Here is a 24,877-nt window from a genome sequence, read left to right on the forward strand (position 1 = left end):
TTTTCTATATGCTAGAAGAAATTAATCATTTATATCTCAATATGACCTAGGATCCTGGGAAAAACCACCATACCGATCGTCAAAGCAAATATATCCAATCCTTGGTCATCATTCAGATGTTTTGTGATGAAATCATGAAAAACCTCCCAAGACAGACAGATATGACTATTTTGTTCTTGAACTTGTACATTCATATCTTCTTTTTTAACTCCCATGAGATCAACTAATTTCTTATGAAATGCTAGTTTCTATCTTCTAACATATATCTTATCTGGCAATTGAAGATGCAAACCCATCAATGTAGAGTACTCTTCTATAGTCGATGTCATGTCTACCTTATTAAAATGAAGCACCTATATGAAGGATCTCGAATTGCACAACTGCTCTAATGAGGGAATTTTCAACTACTACTAAAAGGAGATATGCAATATAACCTTACTTTTCCCAAAAAGTTCATTGTCTAGACTAACCCATACTCTTCCATATCTTTGACAACTCTTCCAAGTTATTTGGTTTAATGAACTTCCTTTGGTAAAGTAGAGATATAGTCTAGTGGTAAGCAATCTCCCTCCTTTTGTTGAACCTTTTCTAACTTAATCTTTAGATCATTGGGTGATTCACATTCAGCAAAGGTGGATGAGGCACAAACCAAATGATCTATGGACTCAGTGAAAGTTTTGTTGAAAATAACTTTAGGGTAGGTTTTTATATGCTATCTTTATGCATGATTTATGAATATGCAAAGAAAAGAAACAAGGAAAGAAATTGGTTAGTTTCAATATTATGGAACCAAAGAAACAAATTAATTAGCACATAGGAAGCAAATAAAATAGCATGATTCCTAAACTCCGGGTTAATTCTAAAAGGTAAAGGGAAACATGGCTCTACTTATGGGTTAGGGTTCTAAGGTTAACTATATGTGGTTCAATTAAATCTAAAGGTTCTCAAATTGTTCTTTATGTCATTGTCCATCATAAACTAGTAAGACACCCCAATTCTCGCCCATTACAGCTTATAAATGTATATGGTTCAATTTGATTAAGAGTGTTTTGCTAGCCTGAGCAAAGACATGAAATCTCATGAGAGCATAGGTATTTTACTCTCTCCTAAAAGATAGAGGTCAGGTGTAGAGCTCATGTTATATAAATGCAAGTGAATGCCAAAACATGTGATAATTAGAAACGGATAAAACATTCAAAGAAAATTTCTTAATTTTAACTTCGACTTTCAACAACACAAGTTTACTAGCCTGACTCTTAGACATCTCCAGTGGAGTCACCAAATTGTCATGATGTATAGATATGAAAATCTATAGCTAGACTTAATAAGAGGAGTCACCACCAATCCTTTATTAAGGTGTGATTGACCACCTAATTCATTCATGTCTACAAAACCATAACTAGGTTAGAGAGTATGGTTACATGTGAGAAAGGTTATAGCACCCCTACATCGCCCACCTAAAGGATGGTACTAGTTTAATTTCATGTTATCCAAAGCTTAAAACACTTACCATGAAATTTAATATAAACAATTATCCCTAAATTACTCCAATATGTTAGTAATAATTCAAGAACATTCCCTCACCTCAAAAGTATTCAAGAAGACTATTTATCATGCTTTGAAGATGCTCTGTCGTTAAACTCATTTAATTTTTTTAAAATCCAATTAAAAAAAATCTTTATTTTTAAAAATATCCTCCAATATATTGGTAAGATTTTCTGCTAGAAATTATCCTCCAATATGTTAGTAGGATTTTATGAAAATTCTTTCTTCACTAAAAATTAATTTTTATTTAAAAATCATAAGGTTTTCCAATGTGTTGGTAAAACGTTATCTTAAAAATCAAATTGCCTTCTAATATGTTGGTAGGGCTTTATTGAAAACTATTTCTTTCTTAAAATTTATTTTTTTTAAATTAATAAGGTTCTCCAATATGTTGGTAAAACCTTATTTTAAAGATCCAATTGCCTTTCAATATGTTGGTAAGGCATTTTAGAAAATTTGAACCCTCCAATATGTTGGTAAGGTTCTTTTTATTTTATTATGAAAATTTATTTTACATAAAGAAGAAAGAGAAACAACTAAGTAACATACATAAATATACAAATAAAGAAGGAAAAAATAGAAATTACCTTGTCTTCTTTCTTATTTCTCTGAAACCCTCAAAAATTTTGCTAAGAAAACTTGTTGTTGAATATTTTCCTTTTGTGTTTCCTCTCATCTCCTTTATCCAACGTAGAACTCTCAAAAGAAAATCCTAATTATCTAAACCCAAAACACTAGAAAAAACTATAAAAAACTCTTAATTTTTTTTGTTTACTCTTTCTTTCTGCTTTTTTGTTGTGTATATCTTTACTCTTTTTTATTATTCTTTTGTGTTGAATCTAATAGGATATTTATAGGGTTTAAATTATGAGATCCCTAAACCAAAAAGAGTTTCAACCTCATTTTAGTTTAAACTTTAGACTTTGATTTTAACCCTAACTTTGTATTGCCAAAATAAATCCTGAATAAACTCAACCACCCCAAACTTTCCTAATTTTTTTCATTTTTTTAACATTTAAAAAACAAACAGTTACAACCCCAGACAAATTGGGGCATCTTCACCCAGGCTTGGGCTACTGTCATGACCCACGTCAATCCATGCCTTAAGTTGATCGACAAATTGGCTCTTGCCATTCCACATCTAATCAAGACGTATCGTCAGCCCCTATCCACTTCTCTCTTGACATAATTTCAAGCACTTTTTGACTCTTTTTTCAAAGTTTTTTTCATCTTTCCCTTATTGTACTTATTTGCTATCGGTCTCTAATTCATATTTAACCTTAGATAGAATTTATCGCCTGATTGGGGATGCATTCCCAAACAAGTCAACTCACAAAAAGCACCATATGGTGCAAGAGGGTCCACGCATAATAGGGCTCTCACCCTCTCTGGCAACCTTTCTAAGGGACTTGGGCCTAATTTGCCACTAAAGTTACTTCTCCAAACTATAATTCGAATGCTAGAGGCACTAGATTCTCAAGCCTGGCTCTTCTTGATTCACTCACTTTACTAGGGGGAATCCTGGTAAGTTTCTTTTCTTTTGCTTATTGATATGTTTAAACTCAGCGGGTAATCTCGCCTAACTTGAGGTCATAATGTGAGCATCGATCGAGCACTGTATGGGTCAAGATGGATAACGAGCATGCATCACTAGAGACGAGGCATACTGGAGCTTTACCACTAATGATCACAGTGTTATCTTTGCTGAGGACTCACTTTTAGGCCAACCATGACCGATGAGATCATAAGAAGCCATCTTTTACCCCCTTACCTGGAGCTCGATGGGTAAGGGGTTGTAAAGGGCAATGATCCATGACACCTAGGTAAGCGTGCCCTTAGCCTGATGGCTTAGGGCATAACTCACATTTAAAGACTCAACGGTTCATGGTATTCTTTAATTCACACCAAGTATTACATGTTGTTATGTTCTTCATCGATGCGAGAGCTAATATATGTATTGTCAAGAGTCATTTTACTTTTTCATGAAAAAAGAAGTCGCAGTGCACCTATGCATGCATTATGAATTGGATGGTGATGGCACACTTTCTTCTTTTTATTTTATTTTCTTAGCATAATTTGTGTCGAGGGTTTGTTATTCAGCCATGGACGATAATACGAATCGTTTTGCTCATCTAGGAGGCAGAATGAAGTGACTATCGCACCCACTCAAGGTCGAAAAGAGATAGGGGTACAGAGACACCCTCACCCCCTTAATGTTTCACTAACACATTCGCATGTCATTCATTGAATGGGTTTTAACAATGATCCTCCTGTAAGTTCACCTACAAAAACCTTGTTATGACTTCTCTTTCCTCTAAATGATAAGGTTTAGTGGACTTCTTGCAATATTTGGGCAATAAACCATCCATGTCAATGTGATCCGAACATTTCACCAGATCATTTAAACAGTAAGAGTGATGAGCGATATGTATAAAGGGTAGAAAACATAGTCAATGTGAGCTGATGTCTCACACTTACTAGGTTTTACTTGTTAAAGATGAACAATTGCAATGATCCATCCCCATCATGATGAAATTTCAAATATTACTTGGGCCTATCGGCCAAGGCTATAAATTCATTAAATACATCAGTGTAGCGCATGTGTCACCTAGAACATCTAAAGGCATCACATACTTGTTATTACCTTAAACTTTTTTAGCCTAAGCAGCCATAATCCCTCTAAGAAGCTAGCCATGAAAGATCACCTCTATGTAGCTAGTTAGCAAGCTAAGTTCTCATTCGTTAATGAAATTAACCAGACAAATCACTCCATCAACTAAGAACGATCATGCACCACCACCCTTTGAATCAAGAAAGAGCTCTCAGTCTGTCAATCTTTACTATGTCTGGACTTGGTAAGTTTCCTTATGTTGAGCCAAATTAAATTGCAGGCTTCACTTTTGATGGTGCCCTTCTATCAATTCCTTTAAGTTTCAACCTTGTGACCAAACTCCCCTTAGACCCTAAAAGCTTTGATTTCTCATAAAGTGCCAACTAATGGAGTCCTAAAAGTAACATTCATCTATCCCTGGTTAGCATTGTTTAAAGTTAAGAATGGGATGGTATCTAATTGTTTTTAGGCCCCCAACTTTCATTCTTGATTAATGAAAACATACTTGGCAAATGCTTTCACAGTTGTTCGTCTTTCATAAATCCAAGAATTTCACTTCTAACTATGAAATACAAATGCCCCTGACTATCTCTATTAATCATTACTCTGATCTTGAAGGTAACACAATAGGATTGAAATCCTATGATGATATCCTATGCTAATGTATATAAGCATAGGCCTACTTTAGGCATTCTATTTTCTTCAAAGTAATAGTGTTAAAGGAATGACCAAGCTAGTTAAGGCCAAAAGCGCATCACCGACAGTAAGGAATAGTAAATTAATGCTTACCTTGAGATGGACTAGATGACCCAACCCTAGTTCTAACTATAAGCTTTTTAACTACAACAACTTAAATATATGCTATTAGAGCTAGAATTACCATGGTTGCTGGCACTAGACTTGCCCTTCAATGGATCTTTGTTATGGGATTTAGATTGTACTCATTCCAATTACTAGACTCATAAAGCCCAGTATTGTTATTTATTATCACTACCTTCCCATGTCAAAATTGAGTAATTTGCATGCCTACTACCTTGGAAATGGTAGCCCTTTCTTAAGCTTCCTTTCCATAATCAAATCCTAATTCTTCGTCACCTATCACCACTATAGTAGGCCATTATCCTACCATTGAAAGTTGGTAGGGTAGAAATTTGAATGATACATCGTTAGCACAAAGGTTATGCAATCCATCGAGTTATCAAGAATCATCAAAGCAACGAGCAAAGCCCACGTTGACCACTTATCAAATAAATGCATCCTTTCTAAAAATTGAGGTTTTGTTGCATGTATTAGCTCTAGAATTACTATGGTTATCCAAGTAGTAGATACCATTAGACAATCTATAGCTAATTTAATGAGTCATTCATAGTTTTATGGTCTGAATTAGTTTATACTTACACATGCATGGCTTAATCTTTAAGACAAGCTTATGACTACTAGCAGGATCAAACAGGTAGCATTCTTTCAGGATGTTGGCACCAATAGGCCTTAACATAGAGAGCCAACACGAAGCACAAGCATTGTATGTGTCGAGCATGTAAAATGTATAGCATCAAATGAATAAGGGCTAAAAGACTACACTCATAAAACATTCTGTATTTGAAAGTGCAATCAAACACCAGTGCACCAACGCAGCCACAGAGGTTTAGTTGGCACACTTTGGATATGAGGCACGATTGAGGTTTGACCCATAGCCTCTAAGGACATAAGATGGAAGAGGGGTGGTAAGATATTTGGTTTTCATCGATTTAGCTATGCAACACAGGATCTTAATTGCGCCTTTAGGGTATGATGACCACATAGAAAGATATTGAAAAGGATGAAGGGTTGACAATTTGATGCATCAAGCATGAAGTTTACCAACACACACAATCATAGCACCATTCATTGGCAGCATCCATACACACTAGTCCAAAACCCACTCAATTGATTACTTGATAAGTGAGCAGAGGAAATAACGTATGAGGCCACATTATAATTGCTTGGCATGGAAAAACATAAGTAAGGGCCACGAGACTACTCTAGCCATCCAATAGGCAATAATGGCATGACATAACTGATGCTTAGTTTGGCCAAGACCGTACACTTAAACTCTGCTATCACCACCCTATGGGGATATTGCCTAATTCAAGGACATATTCCTTGGGTCTTGACAGCATCGATAGCATGTGTCATAGGCCAGGAGCTTAAACCTAGGTACCTGTGACCTTAGGTAAAAAACTACCATCTGTATGCCTAAGTCAGCCTTTAAACTAACTTTAAGCTGTGCACTAATCAACTGTGCTATGCACTTATGTTAGAACTTGACTAACTTTTTAGGAGTTTAGAAAAAAGCTAGGAAGGAAATGGTTAAAGCAAGAGTAGTTTATTTACTTGGTGGGGTATGTACACTTGCTCTTAGAACATGGTCCCTAATTGTTCTCTATAAAGGCTTTCAAGGCCTAAGTCCCTATTACTTCACACTCTTACTTCTTTATATTGTCACTTGGTTATTGTTTATGTACAAATGAGGGAAAGGCTCTCCTATTTATATTTGAGCCCCATTGATACTTGTGGTTACAATGATTCCAAGTGTATGGCCATTAAAGGACTTCTAGATAGTTCTAGAATGCCCTGGCTTTAACAAGGTCAACTAAGGCCTTTCTAAAGATATGCTAGTTTTAGGTTCCCTATCAAGCCCCTGGGTCTAAAAAAGGTCAGGCACTTTTGCTGAGCGTCTGTAACTAGCAAGTTCTAGAGCCTTCTTCATCTGGGTGCCACTTTACCTGCAACTAGGGTCTTTTAAAGGCTTCTTCATCTAGGTGCTATAGTCCCTATCATTGTGCCCATGCCTAGCTCTTTTAAAAACTTTAGTGCTCATGTACTTGGCTTGCCTCCAAGCTTTTTTAGATTCTTCCATGTCAACATGCTTGGCTTGTTTCCAAGTTGATTTAAAAGCTTCCATGCCTGCGTGCATGGCCTGTCTCCAAGTAGTTTTAGGCCTTTTTGTGCCTAATTGCCTATACCACATCCTGGGGCTTTCTAAAGCATTCTAATGAGTCGTCCTTATCTATGCCACCATTCAACTCACCTCTAGTGTACTCTTGCACTCCAGCCTTAACCTTGGCTCGTAGACTTAGGTAATGTATATACCTTTACTAAAGGCATTTTGGCAAACAATGCCTTAAATAATCCCCTCATAAAAAAATATAAGCGATTATTGAGGGTATTTTCTACAAGAAATGCCTTAAATAATTTTGCTAAAAAATTACAAAGGATTATTGAAGGCGTTGTTGGTAAAAAATGCCATCAATAAATATCTTACAAATTTTAAGGATTATACAGTTGTTAACTATAAGGTCGTAGGTTCGATCCCTCTCTTTAGTATTTTTTGAGGTTTTGAAGGGATTATTTGTAAGGTATTATTCAAGGCATTTTCTAGCAAAAAATGCCTTTAATAATCCAGAAAAAAAAATTTAGAATAGATTCTTAAAGGTGTTTTTGGCCAAAAACGCCTCTAATAATCCACACAATAAATTTTCATGAGGGATTATTGAAGGTGGTTTTGGTCAAAAACGCCTTCAATAATCAATACAAAAATTTGGGAACAAATTCTTAAAGGCGTTTTTGGCCCAAAACACCTTCAATAATCCTTTTAATAAATTTTTATGAGGGATTATTAAAGGTAATTTTGGTCAAAACTGCCTTTAATAACATTTTGTTAGTGATTATTCAAGGTATTTTTGGCTAAAAACGCCTTTAGTAATCCCATAAAAAAATTGGTTTAATTTTATATGTGAAGTTAGTTATAGGTTTATGCCCATAAAACATTTGAAGTCAGTTGTAGGTTTATGCCCAGAAAACATTTGGTTTATATATGTGATACTACGAATTAAATTTTGGATTTTACATTATGAACATTGTTATATTTCAATAAATTGACCACACATCCAAATTTAAAACAGATAATGTTGCCATATAAATATACTTTTCTCAAATATTTTTACTCAATATGTGTGTATTCATATAAAACAAATATATATCAATAATATTAAACCAATACCCCAATCTACGAACTTAAATTATCCATTCAACATGGCATGTTAAAAACATTATAACAAATGATTCTTATATATTTACACTCAACCAACAATGTCCAACCTCAAAGTTTAGCAATAAATGTAATACATACTCACACCACTCCATACGAACTTCATCAAGTTCATCTACCGTGAAGCTTTCTTTACTCTTTCACTAAAAAAAATCAGAAGTAAATGTTAATAAACGAGAACATGATTTAGCTTCTTTTTTTTTTTTTTTGAAGATATAATGACTTTATGAAATTTATACTAACCTTGAATGGTTTGGTCATAAAATCATATAAAACTATCTATCTCATAAAATGAAGGACATGATATCCACATTCAATATATCCGGGTTGACAAGGAAACTGAAAATTAAATTTAGTGGGTTTAGGAAACATTTATCTAAACAAACTCAACATAAAAGAATAAATTTCACATTTACTGGTAATGACACTCATTTTATCTTTGCCTTATTATCAAATGCAGATATTACCCTAAATTGAAAAAAAATTACTTAATACATAAATAAAATTACTTATGAAGAAATAGAAGATATATAATATAATAACATGTAATACCTTTTTATAAAAATTTTAATTTCGAGGTTAGGCATCACCGTTGGTTGAGTAGAATTAAGTATGTATGGCATTAAGGAATTGGTATGAATCACAATTAGCTGCCAATGATAATTGCAAAATAATAAGAATGATATACTCAGATTAGGCATCATATCAGATTCGGGTAAGGTTGGAATAATTATTTGTATGAATATTACTTACTATGCATTATACTGGAGCAAATAATAATCAACCTATTTTTTCATGCATTTTAATCACATGATTAGCATGAAAAGAGACTGTGCCACTTTGCTCACTAATGAAATTGGGGTCAACAAATCTAAATATGTAGGTTGTTTGCCTCGCCTTGACCTCTCTATATAGGAAGTTGCATGATAACAATCAATAATACTAGTTAGTAATATACTGTAATATAGATTAATACATATTAAGTTTGCATATTTGTATTTATAAGCTAACCTCATATAAACAACAATATCAATAGCTAATATTTCATCTAGTTCACAAAATTCTTTAACCTTATCCACACCAATGTAAGAAAATGATGGTTTATCAAATAACCCATCCTCAGACTTAATGGTTATGTAGTTTTCTTTGAATAAATGATCAAGTGAATAATTAGTCCCAACATCTTGTTATAATATATAATGAAATATAAGTATTAAAACCAAATCAATAAATATAATAAACAAATAAATATTAAACTTATAAACAAAATCATACTTAATGGCTAGTAGCGGAGGTTGGGTTCCCTCTCTAACTTGTAATGGAAGCTTATCCTAGGTGGATGATGCTATCCGATTGGCCTACAAGCATGCTCTGCTACATTGCTGCCAACATGGCCTCCAAAACAGTGAGTCTTTACTATTGGTCATTGAGGCATTGCTCCTAGTCATCAAGTCATTGCTGTTGTTGCTCAATGATTGCTTTATATTGTGCATTTGTCATTCAAGAGGTTTTGGGTTGATTACTAAAAAACTTTGATGGCAACACAAATTTACCAACCCCATGAACTTGACCATGCCTTTCTTTAGCTCCTAATGCTAAATACAATAGATCTTCACCATACTAGGCTTCCAGTTCACTAGATTTAACTTTGATAGCATAATCATCTTGAAAGACAATAATAAGATAGGCTATAATAACAAATCTATACAAGCTAGTATAGAGTCATGCATACAACCATAATGCCAATCATACATGATTTAATGAGCAGTTCTATATACAATCTTTTTAACCAATTTTTGGTTACTTCATCTACAAAGGATTCATCCTTTCTTAGATGTCCTTATTTCTAGACATCTCATCTGGAAACTTCAGTGCCAGAGCTCATTAATTCATAATAAATTACCTTAATATAAGAATCAAAATTTATGAAATGAATGTTCATAAATATTCATTTATGAGTATAAAACAAGTGTACGAATACTTACAAACTCATACTTGACATTTGCATATCCCTTTCTCACTTTCCGATGGTGATATATTTGTTTGGCCTGAATGTTCTTTTAGTTTTCTTTGATTTTCTACAAAAGAAAGAAATTATGTAAATCACATATGAAGATATCAAATATATTGCATAAAATCTTATAAATAATTTTTTTTGTAATGGGTTTGCATACTGAGAAATCTTCTGATAGTCTATCTCGAACAAAATTTCTTAAATCTTAAACACTTATAACATTTGCATATGATGTTGGTGGAACAGCTAAAACATCACCTTGATCAATGAGCAGTAAAATATATTGGGTTGTCAATTTGCTTTTAAAATCTCTGAATGCTTTTTTAGCAGATTGCAACACAAGCTTTTTACACTGAATTGGGACATCGAACCATTCCTAAATAATTTAACCCAATTAGTATGAACACATTGAATTTCAATTAAATAATTATTTAACAAATTTTATGAAATAGTTGAATAAGCATACCACAACCAAGTCCCATATACCATTCTTTAGATCATCAGGAACTCAATGCCAATTATGGTACATAATTGAAATGTTACTACAGACGACTGCACCAATATGAGTAGCCAACTTGGCAATTCTATTAGACATAAGCTGCCCACTTTGATTAAAGTCTACATGAATTTTTAGGTCACTCACTTTAATCTGTTTATTTCATCCCCTTCCTCTTTTTTTTTTGGCCTACAAATGTGTATTATGCATGTTTAGTAAAAGAAGTATATTGTTTGGAGTCCGTAATACCTGTGATTTTGATCATAATTATATGAAATACACTAAACTATTTGTCTAAATTTCACACTGTACGTAATAAAATACAATCAATATCGTACTACAAAAACACCATTCAACAAACCGATCAATAATGTATTCAAAAAAGCCATTCAACAAACCAATGCCATACAATGCCATTAAGCAAAACAATATCATACAATACCATTCAGCAAACCACAATATTTAAACCAAACTACACAGAAACACTATACATGCAATGAAAGGTGCTTGGATGACAAAGGTTACGGTGAGATGAATAAAATTATATATGTAGATGTAAATAGTAAGGAATTGAAAAAAATACCTCTATCGAAGAATATAAATAATACCATAAATAAATAAAATAAGGACATATCGATAAATAAAAAGTGTGCGGCATTGAGTTATTGAAGGTTGGCAGCGACGATAGAGATAAAGAAACCAAAAGTCAAACTAAAAGTGTTTTGGGGGTTTGGTTTGGTTGATTAATGTAGCTTTTAATCATTCTCTATGATAGCAATTTGTGATTCCGAAGTTCAAGATAGGGGAATTAATATAAAAATTATAAGTGAAGGTGTTTTTTTGCCAAAAATGCCTTCAATAATCCTTTTAAAATTTGACATGAGCTTATTGAAGGCGTTTTTACTAAAAGATGCCTTTAATACTCCCAAAAAATTTTTAAAAAGAAAATATTAAAGGCATTTTTTTAGAAAACGCCTTCAATAAACAAGGTATTGAAAAGTGGACCAAATTATTGAAGGCATTTTGTAAAAAAAAAAAAATTGCCTTCAATAATTTACTTTTTAAATTTTTTTTGGATTATTAAAGGCATCTTGTAGTAAAAATGCTTTCAATAATCCAATCCATTTTTTCAATACCTTTCTTATTAATTGCCTTTTATGCTAAAAACACCTTCAATAATCCTATCCAAAAATATTACGAAGATTATTAAAGGCGTTTTATAAACAAAATGCCTCAAATGATTTCTTTTTAAAATTTTGAAGAGGAGATTATTAAAGGCGTTGTTAGTCAAAAACACCTTTAAAAATCTCCTCGTTAAAATTTAAGGGGATTATTTAAGATTTATTATGCAAAAAATGCCTTTAATAAATTCCTTTAAGAATTTTTAGTGGATTATTGAAGGCATTTTTGGTAGAAATCAACATTCACTAATATTCCCCTAATAAAAATGGAAGGGATTTATTGAAGGCATATTATGCAAAAAATACCTTCAATAAATTCTTTTAAAAACTTTCAGTGGATTATTGAAGGCATTTTTGGTAGAAATAAGCCTTCACTGATATTCTTCTGATAAAAATGAAAGGGAATATTGAAAGCATATTATGCAAAAAATACCTTCAATAAATTCTTTCAAAAAATTTGAGGGAATTAGTGAAGGCATTTGTAGTCAAAAACACCTTCAATAAACCCTTAAAATTTTATTATGAGATTATTGAAGGCGTTTTTACTAAAAGACACCTTTAATAATCCAAAAAAGTTTTTAAAAGTAAATTATTGAAGGCTTTTTTTTTTTTAGAAAATACCTTTAATAATCTAGTCCATTTTTTCAATACCTTGTTTATTTAAGGCATTTTATGCCAAAAATACCTTCAATAATCTTGTCTAAAAATATTACGAGGATTATTAAAGGCATTTTATAAAAAAAAAATGCCTCTAATAATTTTTTTAAAAAATATTGAAGATGAGATTATTTAAGGATTTTTATACAAAAAAACACTTTCAAAAATTATCTAGTTAAAATTTAAGGGATTATTGAAGGCGTATTATGCAAAAAATGCCTTCAATAAATAAGCTATTAAAAATTTAAGAGAATTAGTGAAGGTATTTTGTAGTAAAAAATGCTTGCAATAATCTCCTAGTCAAAATTTATGACAAGCATCAAAGGCATTTTTGGTAGAAAATCGCCTTCATTGATAAAAAAATAAATAAAGGCATTTTTTGCCAAAAATACCTTTAATAAAATATTATTGAAGGGTTTTTACTAAAAAATGCCTTTAATAATCCCAAAATAATTTTACAAAGATTATTGAAGGCATTTGTTTGTTGAAAACACCTCTATTTGTCGATGTATATGTATGTGTCTTACAAACTCCAATAAAATTATCCCCAAACTTAGCACATCCAATCCCTAACTTTAAACTTCATCTTCATTAATCTACTATTTTTATTTCTAGACAATTATAATTTACTTTCCCTTTCCTTCAGCTTTTAGTATTCAAGCTTTATCTTTTAGAACCCTATTTTGACTATTCCTTAGTTATTTACTTTAGCCTTTTCCTTATTCTACTATTCCTTCAGCTTTTACAATTTGCAATATTCTTTTTAGTTTAAAATTTTTCTCCAAAACCCATCTTTCTCAAATACCCATTTCGAGCCCATCATCCACTTCCCTTTCCCTTTCATTTTCATTTTTTTTTTTTGGGTTTCCTCTGAACCAGTTTTACCTTATTTCAACCCCAACTACAAATACTCTGGGGTAATGCCTAGGTTAGCAATAAAGTTTTAAATGCTTAATATCAGGTAGCTGAGAAAATACTTCATGATAAGGAGTTTTAATCTTTTGTAAGTATTGGTCTTGTTATTATTTTTGGTTTAAAACGTAGTAAACTTAAGTATTTTACAGGTTTGTTTTCATATAAATTATTTATATAAATTTGGTCTGATAATGTAGCAAGTACCAAATGGATAAGAGTTGGATGCAAAAGTCAAGATTAAGTCAAGAGTACAAAGATGGAGGGGAAAATTTTCTTAATTTAGCATTTGAGAATACAAGTGAAGATAATATGATATTATGCCCATGTGTGAAGTGTGCTAATATCGATTGGCAAATGCGTGAAGTTGTTTTTGAACATTTAATTTGTATTGGATTTATCTTGGGATATGTTAATTGATATTTTCATGAAGAGTCTATATCGTCAAGGTCTTCCACTAGAGTTTCTTAAATTTCAAGGGCTCCTCAACATCAACATGATCCTTTTATAGCATATGACATTGAAGGCATGTTGTGAGATGCTTTTAAAATTCATAACCAACATTTTCATAATCTGTCTCTCCAAAATGATGGATTTAATCAGTTTAATGTTGAAATGAATAAATTTGGTGAACATGGGATAGGTGTAGGTGACCAACAACCTAGACAAGAAACATCAAAGTTTTATAGGTTGCTTGAGGATATGAATGAAAAACTTTATGAGGGATCAAAGCATTCAAGGTTATCTTTTTGTATTCGTCTTTTTCACTTGAAATGCTTATGTGGATGGATGGGAAACTCTTTGACTTTATTATTAGAGTTTATGCAAGAAATATTTCTTTTTGCAAAAATCCTTGAATCTTGTAAGGAATAAAAAAAGATGATCAAAGATTTTGATCTCGGATATGAGAAAATTCATAGTTGTCCCAATGATTGCATATTGTATTTGGGTGATAAAAAAAATAAAAAATGTTTATCATTTGTGTGGTATTTCTCATTGCGTGGACAAAAATCCCAATGAAAGGTTCAACAAGGATGGTGATGAGGTCTATGCAAAAAAAAAGCCTGTAAAGGTTTTATGCTATTTTTCATTAATACCAAGACTTTAATGACTTTTTATGTCTTCCAAAATTGTAGATTCAATGAGGTGGCATCATGAGAAGTTGATGGATGATGGATCATTAAGGCATCCTACAGATTCTTTGGCATGAAAATAATTTTATTTAAGGTTTCCAAACTTTGCATCTGATCCTCAAAATATTATGCTTAGACTAACATCTGATGGATTCAACCCATTTAAAATGATGAGTACTTTTTATAGTACTTATCCAGTTGTATTGATTTTGTACAATTTGCCACCATGGATTGCCATGAAGCAATAGTCATTTATCTTGTCTATGATAATTCTTAGGGAAAAAGGTTCAGGTAATGATATAGACATCTACTTACAACCTCTTATTAAAGAGTTCAAGTAATTATGAGAAGGAGTTAAGACCTATGATGCACTAAAAAAAGAAAACTTCAATATGCGTGTTGCTTTATTATGGACTATCAATGATTTTCCTACTTATGTAAATTTATCTGGTTGAAGCACAAAAGGTCGTTATGCTTGTCCATGTTGTGCTACGTAGACATGTTCAAAGTGGTTACCTAATGGTAGGAAGTTCTATTATATGGCACATCATTGATGGTTAGATCATAATCATTAATTTAGATTTCAAAAACATCTTTTTGATTGAACTAAAGAGTTAAAGAGATCATCTTTACCAACTAGTCAGTCTAATATCTTGTCAAAGTCAAAAGATATCAATTTCACTTATAGAAAAAGGACTCTATCAAGGAAAAGAGTGAAGGACATCTTTGAAGGTGTCTGGCCTCATATTATGTAAGTTGGTTATACTGATACTCAAGTTGGTGATCTTGATGTTTAAAGTGATGAGGAGGATGATGAAAAAAATGACCCTAATGAGTCTGAGTTACAAAAAAAAAAGAAGTATCTTTTTTTAATTACCTTATTGGGAATATAATTTATTACATCATAACCTTGATTTGATGCACATAGAGAAGAATGTTTGAGAAAATTTTATCAAGACAATTCTCAATGTGAATAAAAAATCAAAGGATGACTTAAAGAGTTGGCTTGACTTAGTTGATATGACGATTCACCTTGACTTTCATTCGAAGTTGCTTCCTAATGGCAAATATCAATTGCCTTCTACTTGTTTTTGGATTTCTAAAGCTGAGAAAGATATGTTTTGCAAGGTTTTGAAAAAAGTGAAAGTTTCGGATGGCTATGCATGAAATATATCAAGATGTGTGAATCTAAAAGAGTGAAAACTTTCTTGATTGGAGTCACATGATTATCACATTTTGATGCAAGACTTACTTCCCATTGCTTTACGTTCATCAATGTCAAAGCAAGTCACTTCTCTGGTAATGGAATTGAGTAACATATTTAAAGCTCTATATGGGAAATGTCTGAATATGGAAGAGCTTGACAAACTTAAAGATTGAGTCGCGATTACTTTATGCCATTTAGAGAATATTTTCCCTCCAAACTTTTTCACTATTATGATGCATTTAGTTATCCACCTTCCATATGAAGCAAAAGTCAATGGATCGATTTATTATCGATGGATGTATTCTATCAAAAGGTATTATTTGTTAATAGCTTGATTAGGTTGTTAGTGTTGATCATATCACTTTACTTAAAAAGATATATGACAAATGTTTTATGCCATAGGTTTTTGGAGAGGTAAAGTCTTATTGTCGCAACAAACGCTATCCGAAAGGTTCTATTGTTGAAGGATATTTAGCAAAAGAGAGTATGATATTTTGTTCTCATTATTTGAAAGATGTTGAAACGAGATTTAATAGACCATCGAGAAGTGTTGGTATGCAGCATATTGACTTTGCCTATAGTTATCTTTTTGAAAGTTTTGGGCAACCAATAGGTAAAGCTAAAATGATGGAGTTAGATGATAAATCTTGGGCACAAGCACATCGATATGTTCTTTCCCATCTGACTCAATTGAATTGGCTTCACACGTAAGTTTTTTGCAAGGAAATAATTCCTTCCACTAAGCATAATTTATTGTATTTTTTGTTATTATTAATACTTTATCATGATGCTTTGTAGTGAGCATAGAAATAATTTGAGAGCTTATGCACATTATTGACGATCAAACCCTCGAGAGCTTAATAAGTTGTTTGTTGAAAACTTTCATGAATGGTTAGAAGCAACTGTAAGTAATGCCATACTTCCCATTATGAGAAATATACATAGAATGCTTATGGTATAACTAGCATTAATAACATATATATATTTATTCCACATTTATACGTTTGGAGTGGAAGGCTTGTTAGTGAAGAGGTGAAGTGTCTTTCACAAGGTCCGAATAGGATTGTGAAATGATACATTTCACATTAAATCTCGTGAGAGATTTAGAAGTACACAAAATTCAGGAGTTGTTGTTACTTCATCAACTACTAACTATGCTAGTGCTAGGGACACAAACCCTTTAGAGGGAAATGTTGACGATTATGGTGTGATTATTGACATCATTAAGTTGGATTATTATGGCAAGTGGAAAGTTGTCTTATTTCGATGTGATTAGGATTTTGTGAATAATATGAAGGGTATTAAGAAAGATTAGTTTAGATTTACACTTGTGAATTTTTTTCAATTAATTCACGTTGGACAATAGCTCATCAATGAACCATATGTTTTTTCATCTCAAGTCAAATAAGTTTTTTATTCTGAAGACCCCACAAAATTGGGTTAGTTTGTTTTTCTTTGAAACACACCTAGGACTTATTTGATATGGAGTTAGATACCAAAGATGATGTTGAACATGGAACTGAAGGCTATCCTTTTGCTAAACAAAACTTGGATGAGAATATCTCCAGTACCTCTGCTCAGTGGGTTCACAAAGATGTTAATGAAAACATTTATGAACCATGATAGATCATCTATATTTTGTAATTCGAGTGTTTAAGACGTAATGTAATAAATGTTTGCATGTAATTAATGTCACATTCGCTATTGTATATTTATTGTATTGTAAATCATATATTATCTTTTGATTTAATTAAATCGATATGTTCTTTATATATTGTTGGTTATGATTTCTTAACTTCTCAATGTCTTTATATATGTTCTAAACTAAGATCTTTTATATATTCGCTTTTATGATGTAGGTAAGCTACATTACAGAGGAGTTGATTGAAAGGAATACATATCTGAGATATTAGTTCAGAACCATCCGCAGCACCTGTTGATAGTGGCTATGGATTGAATCCTTTGAAGAGGAATGAACGTACTATCAGTTCTAACTTAGTCACTTTTAACCTTCAATTGCTATTGGATTTGGCAATATGGAAAGACTAGGTTTACATAGTATCCTATCAATTGATTCTGCTTCAAATTTGAATGCAAATATCGTATACCCTATATGTAGAATTTGATTATAATGATTAAAGTATTGGCATTTTACAAATTGATTTTTTATTTTTTTACAATTGATAACAATGGTCAACAGAGGACCAGAGGCCAGACAACTTTAAAGGAATTATCTGCACTACCTCTAAAAAAGCGTATGTAGTGTCTACAAACTTTGATAGGCAACCAATTGGTGAAGAGGTTCAACTATTGCTAGATTTCTAGGCATGATGGCCTGTAATGGAATGAAATTGCCTATTCATTATGAAACATGGCATACAATTCCAATAGAAGTTAAGGCTAATGCTTTAAACTTTTATTGAGGTATTAGTATAACTAATTACATATAAAAATATAATTATTTTGCAATTAGTTTATTGATTCAAACTTTTCTTATTGTATTATTACAGTCAAAATTTGTACTTGAAATACCAACTTCATTTGTGCTTAAGTCATTGGGAAAGAAATGGAAAGACTATAAGCATAATTTGAAGAATAAGTATTTCGATCGAAATACTACTATAGGGCCACAATGGAAAATCTATCTCATAATGTGATTAGGTGGCAATATGAACAATTAGTTAGATTTTGGTTCTCAAGAAAATTGGAGGTACTAATTTATAACTTTTAATATTAGTTTTAAATAATAAAATTGTTTTATCCTTTAAGTTGGTAATATTTGTATTTCTACCATATACACAATTATTTTTTACGACAAGAAAGAGAACAGATCGGGATTGGTAGCAGAAAGCAACAAAAACATAGCCACACAAGTGGATCAAAAAGTTTTGCAAGAAAGCAAAAAGAAATAGTAAGTTTATGATTTTAAGCTTATTCAAATGAATGAAGTTTTTGTGCCGTTAAAAGGTAAAAATGCAAATTAACAATTGTTGTTCTGTTTTAATAGTTTTAATAGTTTCAATACATGATATTAAACTTATCCAAAGTATTGAACTTAGTTTCCATGATTGATATGTATGAAAAAGTTATTGTTTATGTCTTTTTTAGGACTTTTTGTGTCGTTAATAGGTAAAAATACAAAATTGTTGTTATTGTTCTATTTTAACAATTTGAATAGCTTTAATACATGATATTAAACTTGTTTGAATGATTGAACTTGGTTTCTATGGTTAATATGTGTGAAAAAATTGTCGTTTACATCTATTTGGGACTATTTTTGCCTTTTAAAGGCAAAAATACAAATTAAACTTCTTGATGGCTTTTAACAATTTGGATGGCTTCAATCTATGATATTAAACTCATCCAAATAATTGAATTTGGTTTCCATTATCGATATGTGTGAAAGGCCAAAATGCTTTTATTATTTACATTTGTTTAAGACTTTTGTATTGTTAAAGGGTCAAAATATAATTTTATATTTATATTTCTATTTTAACAATTTTGATAGATTAAATACATGATATTAAACTTATTTGAAATTTTGAACTTGATTGACAAGCTTGATATGCATGAATAAGTTGCAATTGATATGTATTTAACAATAACATATATTTTTATATAAGAGATTGAGATGGGTGGCAAAATTGGACATGTAGAACTTTTTTGCTTAACACACACAAAAAAAGATGACTCTTACCTAAATGTTGAAACACAAGAAATTATGGTAATTTATAACATCTATTTTAATAAAAAGTAAATATTTACTCTTTTTAACATATTCTAAATTAATCGTTAAACTTGATAGTTTTATTTGATTAATTTACAGGAGAAAGTGAAAGCGAAAATGGCTGCTGAGATTGAAGTAGCATCTGATGGTTCTATCAACATGCAAGAATTGGAAAATCAGATTTTCACAGAAGTTGCTAGAAAAGAAAGGCATGGGCGAGTCTGAGGCCTTGGATTGGGTCCAACACCATCTACCTACTATGGATGTAACTCTCAGCAATGTACATTCTTAGCAAGCTACTCTTCATAAGACATTTCCATATTGAAAGACGAGTTGCAAACTATGCAACAACATTTCCAGCAAATGGAAGGAAAGATAACAGGAACGTGCCAAAATTAAAGAAAAATGTGCTAGAATGGACCAAAAGCATGCAAAATTTTAGTAGTTGCATGATTGATTCGATCATCTTATAAATTTTGTGCAACAATAATTTCCAAGAACTAATCTCGGTGTTCCACCAACTCAGGTATTATATTTAGTAAATATTTATATATTTTAATATAAAAAATAGCTTATTATTAAGTGTTAAAACTTGTATGATATTATTCAGTAGGTTCTTGAGCAAGCTAGTGACCAAGGTGAAAAATTTTCTTCATCAAATGGCAATCTTTCAAATCTATGCAGTCATCAATTTCATACATTTTAAATGTTTTGGTTAATGTACAAAAAATTTGAATGTTATTATACTAATTATTAAAATTTGTGTTAATTATATGTATATTTTAACGTGAATTAAGTATTTATTAATTTCAATTTCTAAATTTAAGTTTGTTTCATTTCTTTTAACATTTTTTGTTAATAAAAATAATAAACATTTAAAGAATTTTTTTTTAAAAAAATAAATTTCTTAATTTCGCGGCATTCGTGTTCAAGAATGCCACTAAATTCTAAATTTAGTGGCATTTATACCATAAAACACCACTAAAAGTAGTAGTGTTATAAAAAAATACCACTAAATTAGCGATGTTTGTATACTAATTATTAAACTTTGTGTTAATTACATGTATATTTGAACATGAATTAAGTATTTATTAATTTCAATTTCTGACTTTAAGTTCATTTTTATTTCTTTTAACTTTTTTTGTTAATGAAAATAATAAATATTAAAATAATTTTTTTAAAAAAAAGTAAATTTCTTAATTTCACAGCGTTCATGTTCAAAAATGCCACTAAATTCTAAATTTAGTGGCATTTATACCATAAAACGCCACTAAAAGTAGTAGTGTTCTTATAAAAAAAATGTCACTAAATTAGCGATGTTTGTATACTAATTATTAAACTTTTTGTTAATTACATGCATATTTGAACGTGAATTAAGTATTTATTAATTTCAATTTTTGAATTTAAGTTCATTTTTATTTCTTTTAACTTTTTTTGTTAATGAAAATAATAAATATTAAAAGAAATTTAAAAAAAAAAGTAAATTTCTTAATTTCACAGCGTTCGTGTTCAAAAATGCCACTAAATTCTAAATTTAGTGGCGTTTGTACCATAAAATGACACTAAAAGTAGCAGGGTTCTTATTAAAAAACGTCGCTAATTTAGAGGCATTTGTCCTGACAAACGCTGCTAATTTAGTGACGTCTTATGATATAAACACCACCATATTAACGACATTTTTCTGATACAAACGCCACTAAATAAGTAACATTTTCTATATATAAACACCGCCAAAATAGCAGCATTTTATAAAAAATGCCATTATTTTCCCCGACATGTGTATAGCCGACACTCTTAGTGGCATTTTTTGCAAACATTGCAAATCTTTTAGTGGCGTTTATAAACATCACTAAATGATAAAAAATGTCACTAAAGACCTAAACCCCTGTAGTTGCCAGAGAGGTTCCAGCCACAACAGGGCTCTCACCGTCTCGGTAACCCTTTCTAGGGGACTTAGGCCCAATTTGCCACTAAAGACGCTTCTCCAAACTATAATTCGGATGCCAAAGGCACTAGATTCTTAAGTTGGGCTCTTCTTAATTCACTCACCTTACTAGGGGAATCCTAGTAAGTTTCTTTTCCTTTGCTTATTGATATGCTTAAACTTAGTGGGTAATCTTACCTAATTTGAGGTCATGATGTGAGCATCGATCGAGCAATGCAAGGGGTCCAGATGGACAACGAGCATGCATCACACCAAAAATGAGGCATATTGGGAGCTTTACCACTGACGGTCACGATGTTATCATTGTTAGGGACTCACTTTTAGGCCAACCATGACTGATGAGATCATGAAAAGCCATATTCTGCCCCCTCACTGGAGACTGATGGGTGAGGGGTTGCAAAGGGCAACAATCCATGACACCTAAGTAGGCATGCCCTTGGCCTAATGGCTTAGGGCTCAACTTACATTCAAATACTTAATGGTTTATGGTATTCTGCAATTCAAACTAAGTATCATATGTCATTACATTCTTCATCGATGCGAGAGCTAATATATCAGTTGCCAAGAGTCATTTTGGTTTTTCATGAAAAAATAAGTCATGATGCACCTGTGCATGCACCACGAATGGGATGGTGATGGCACACTTTCTCTTTTTCATTTCACTTTCTTGGCATGATTTGTGTTGAGGGTTTGTTATTCAACTATAGGCGATCACACAAATTGTTTTGCTCTCTTATGAGGCAGAATGAAATGACCGTCGCACCCACCTGAGGTTAAAAAGAGCTTGAGGCATGGAGCCTCCCTCAATGTTTCATTAACACATTTGCGTGTTATTCGTTGAGTGGGTTTTGACAATGATCCTTCCATAAGTTCACCTATAAAAACCTTGTTATGACTTTCTTTTCCTCTAAATGATAAGGTTCAAAGGACTTCTTACAATGTTGTGTGTAGCAAACCGTCCATGTCAACATGATTTGAACACGTCACTAGACCATTTAATCGATAAGAGGGATGGGCAATATGTACAAAAGGCAGAGACATAGTCAATGTGAGCTGATGACTCGTGCTTACGAAGATGAAATTACTCATTGAAGATGAATAATTGCAATGACCTATCCCTATCATGATGACATTTCAAATATTACTCGTGCTTGTTGGCCAAGGCTATAAACTCATTGAATACATCGGTGTAGGGTGTGTGAGGCCCAAAAAATCTAAAGGCATCACAAACCTATTATTGCCTAAAACTTCCTTATCCTAAGCTACCATGGTCCCTCTAAGAAGCTAGCCATGAAGGATCACCTCTATGTAGCTAGTTAGTAGGCTAAGTTCTTATTCGTTAATGAAATTAACCAGAAAATTCACTCCATCAACTAAGAATGGCCATGCACCACAAGCTTTCAAATCAAGAAAGAGCTCTCAGTCTATCAATCCTGGCTATGTCTGGACTTGGTAAGTTTTCCCATGCTGAGTCAAATTAAACTATAAGCTCCACTTCTGATGGTGCCCTTCTATCAATTCCTTTAAGTTTCAACCATGAGATGAAACTCCCCTCGGAACCCAAACTTTGATTTCTTAAAAAGTGCCAATCGATGGAGTCCTAAAAGCAACATCCGTCTATCCCTGGTTGGCATTATTTAAGGTTGAGAATGGGATGGTATCTGATCGTCTTTGAGCTTCCAACTTTCATTCTTGATTACTAAAGCATACTTGGCAAATGCTTTCATAGTTGTTCATTTCATAAATCCAAGAATTTCACCTCTGACTATGAAATACAAATTCCCTTAACTATCTTTATTAATCATTATTCCGATCTCGAAGGCCAACACAATAGGATTAAAATCCTATAATGTTATCCTATGCTAATGTATATAAGCAAAGGCCTGCTTTAAGAACTCTAATTTCTTCAAAGTAATAGCACTAGAGGAATGACCCAGCTAGTTAAGGCCAAGAGCACATCGCTGGTAGACTAGATGACCTAACCCTGGTTCCAACTATGAATTTTTTAACTACAAAAACTTAAATATATGCTATTAGAGCTAGAATTACCATGGCTACGGGCACTAGACTTGCCCTTCAATGGATCCTTGTTAAAGGATTTAGATTGTACTCATTCCAATCACTAAATTCATAGAGTCCAATATTGTTATATATTATCATTACCTCTCCATGTCAAGATTGAGTAATTTGCGTGCTTACTACCTTGGATGTGGTAGCCATTTCTTAGGCTCTCTCTTCATAATCAAATCCTAATTCTCCATCACTTGTCACCACCATAGTAGGCCACTATCCTACCATCAAAATTTGATAAGATAAAAATTTGAATGATGCATCATTGGCACAAAGTTGTCTAATCCGTTAAGTTTCATGAATCATTAGAGCAATGGGCAAAGCCTAGGTTAACCATTTATCAAATAAATGCATCCTTTCCAAACGTTAGGGTTTGTTACATGTATTAGCTCTAGAATTACTACAATTATCCAAGTAGTAGATACCATCAAATAATTTATAATTGATTTAATGAGCCATTCATAGTTTCACAGTCTGAATTAGTTCATACTTATGCATGAATGGCTTAATCTTTGAGACAAGCGTATGACTACTAGTAGGATCAACCAGGTAGCATTCTTTTAGAATGTTGGCACCACATAGGCCTTAACACATCAACTGAGTGGTAGAGATAGCCAACACAAAGCACAAGCATCATATGTGTCGAGCATGTAAAGTGCATAACATCGAACAAACAAAGGCCAAGAAACTATGCCCATAAAACATTTTACATCTGAAAGCACAATCAAACACTAGTGCACCAATACAGCCACGAAGGTTTAGTTGGCACACTTTGGATACAAGGAACAATTGAGGTTCGACTCGTAGCCCTTAAAAACATAAGATGGAAGAAGGATGGCAAAAATATCTTATTTCCATTGATTTAGCAATGCAACACAGGATCCTGATTGTGCCCCTAAGGTACAATAACCACATGGAGAGAGATTAAAAAAGATGAAGGGTCTATAGTTTGATGCATCAAGCATGAAGTTTACCAATACACACAATCATAGCACCACTCATTGGCAACATCCATGCACGTCGGTCTATAACCCACTCAATCAATTACTTGATGAGTGAGTGGAGAAATTGACGTATGAGGACATACCATAATTGCTTGGCATGGGAAAAACACAAGCAAGGGCCATGAGACTGCCTTTACTATCCAATAGGTAACAATGGCATGACACCCTTGATGTTTGGTCTAGCTAAGACCACACACATAAACTCTATTATCACTACCTCAAGGGGATGTTGCCCAATTCAAGAACATATTCCTTGGTTCTTAGGCAGCATCAACTACATGTGTC

General features: G+C 32.4%; 4 pseudogenes; all 4 read right to left on the reverse strand.

The window, feature by feature from the left end:
* Window positions 1–3,358: 3,358 nt before the first annotated feature.
* Window positions 3,359–3,514, reverse strand: LOC149516466 (5.8S ribosomal RNA; annotated as a pseudogene).
* A 290-nt stretch (window positions 3,515–3,804) lies between these two features.
* Window positions 3,805–5,612, reverse strand: LOC149516467 (18S ribosomal RNA; annotated as a pseudogene).
* Window positions 5,613–21,932: 16,320 nt separating this feature from the next.
* Window positions 21,933–22,088, reverse strand: LOC149516468 (5.8S ribosomal RNA; annotated as a pseudogene).
* Window positions 22,089–22,370: 282 nt separating this feature from the next.
* On the reverse strand, window positions 22,371–24,140 carry LOC149516469 (18S ribosomal RNA; annotated as a pseudogene).
* Between the last annotated feature and the right edge of the window lie 737 nt (window positions 24,141–24,877).

Source organism: Durio zibethinus, chromosome 10 (assembly GCF_047325235.1).
Source record: "Durio zibethinus cultivar Kanyao isolate XHJ-2024 chromosome 10, ASM4732523v1, whole genome shotgun sequence".
In the NCBI taxonomy this organism is placed as follows: domain Eukaryota; kingdom Viridiplantae; phylum Streptophyta; class Magnoliopsida; order Malvales; family Malvaceae; genus Durio; species Durio zibethinus.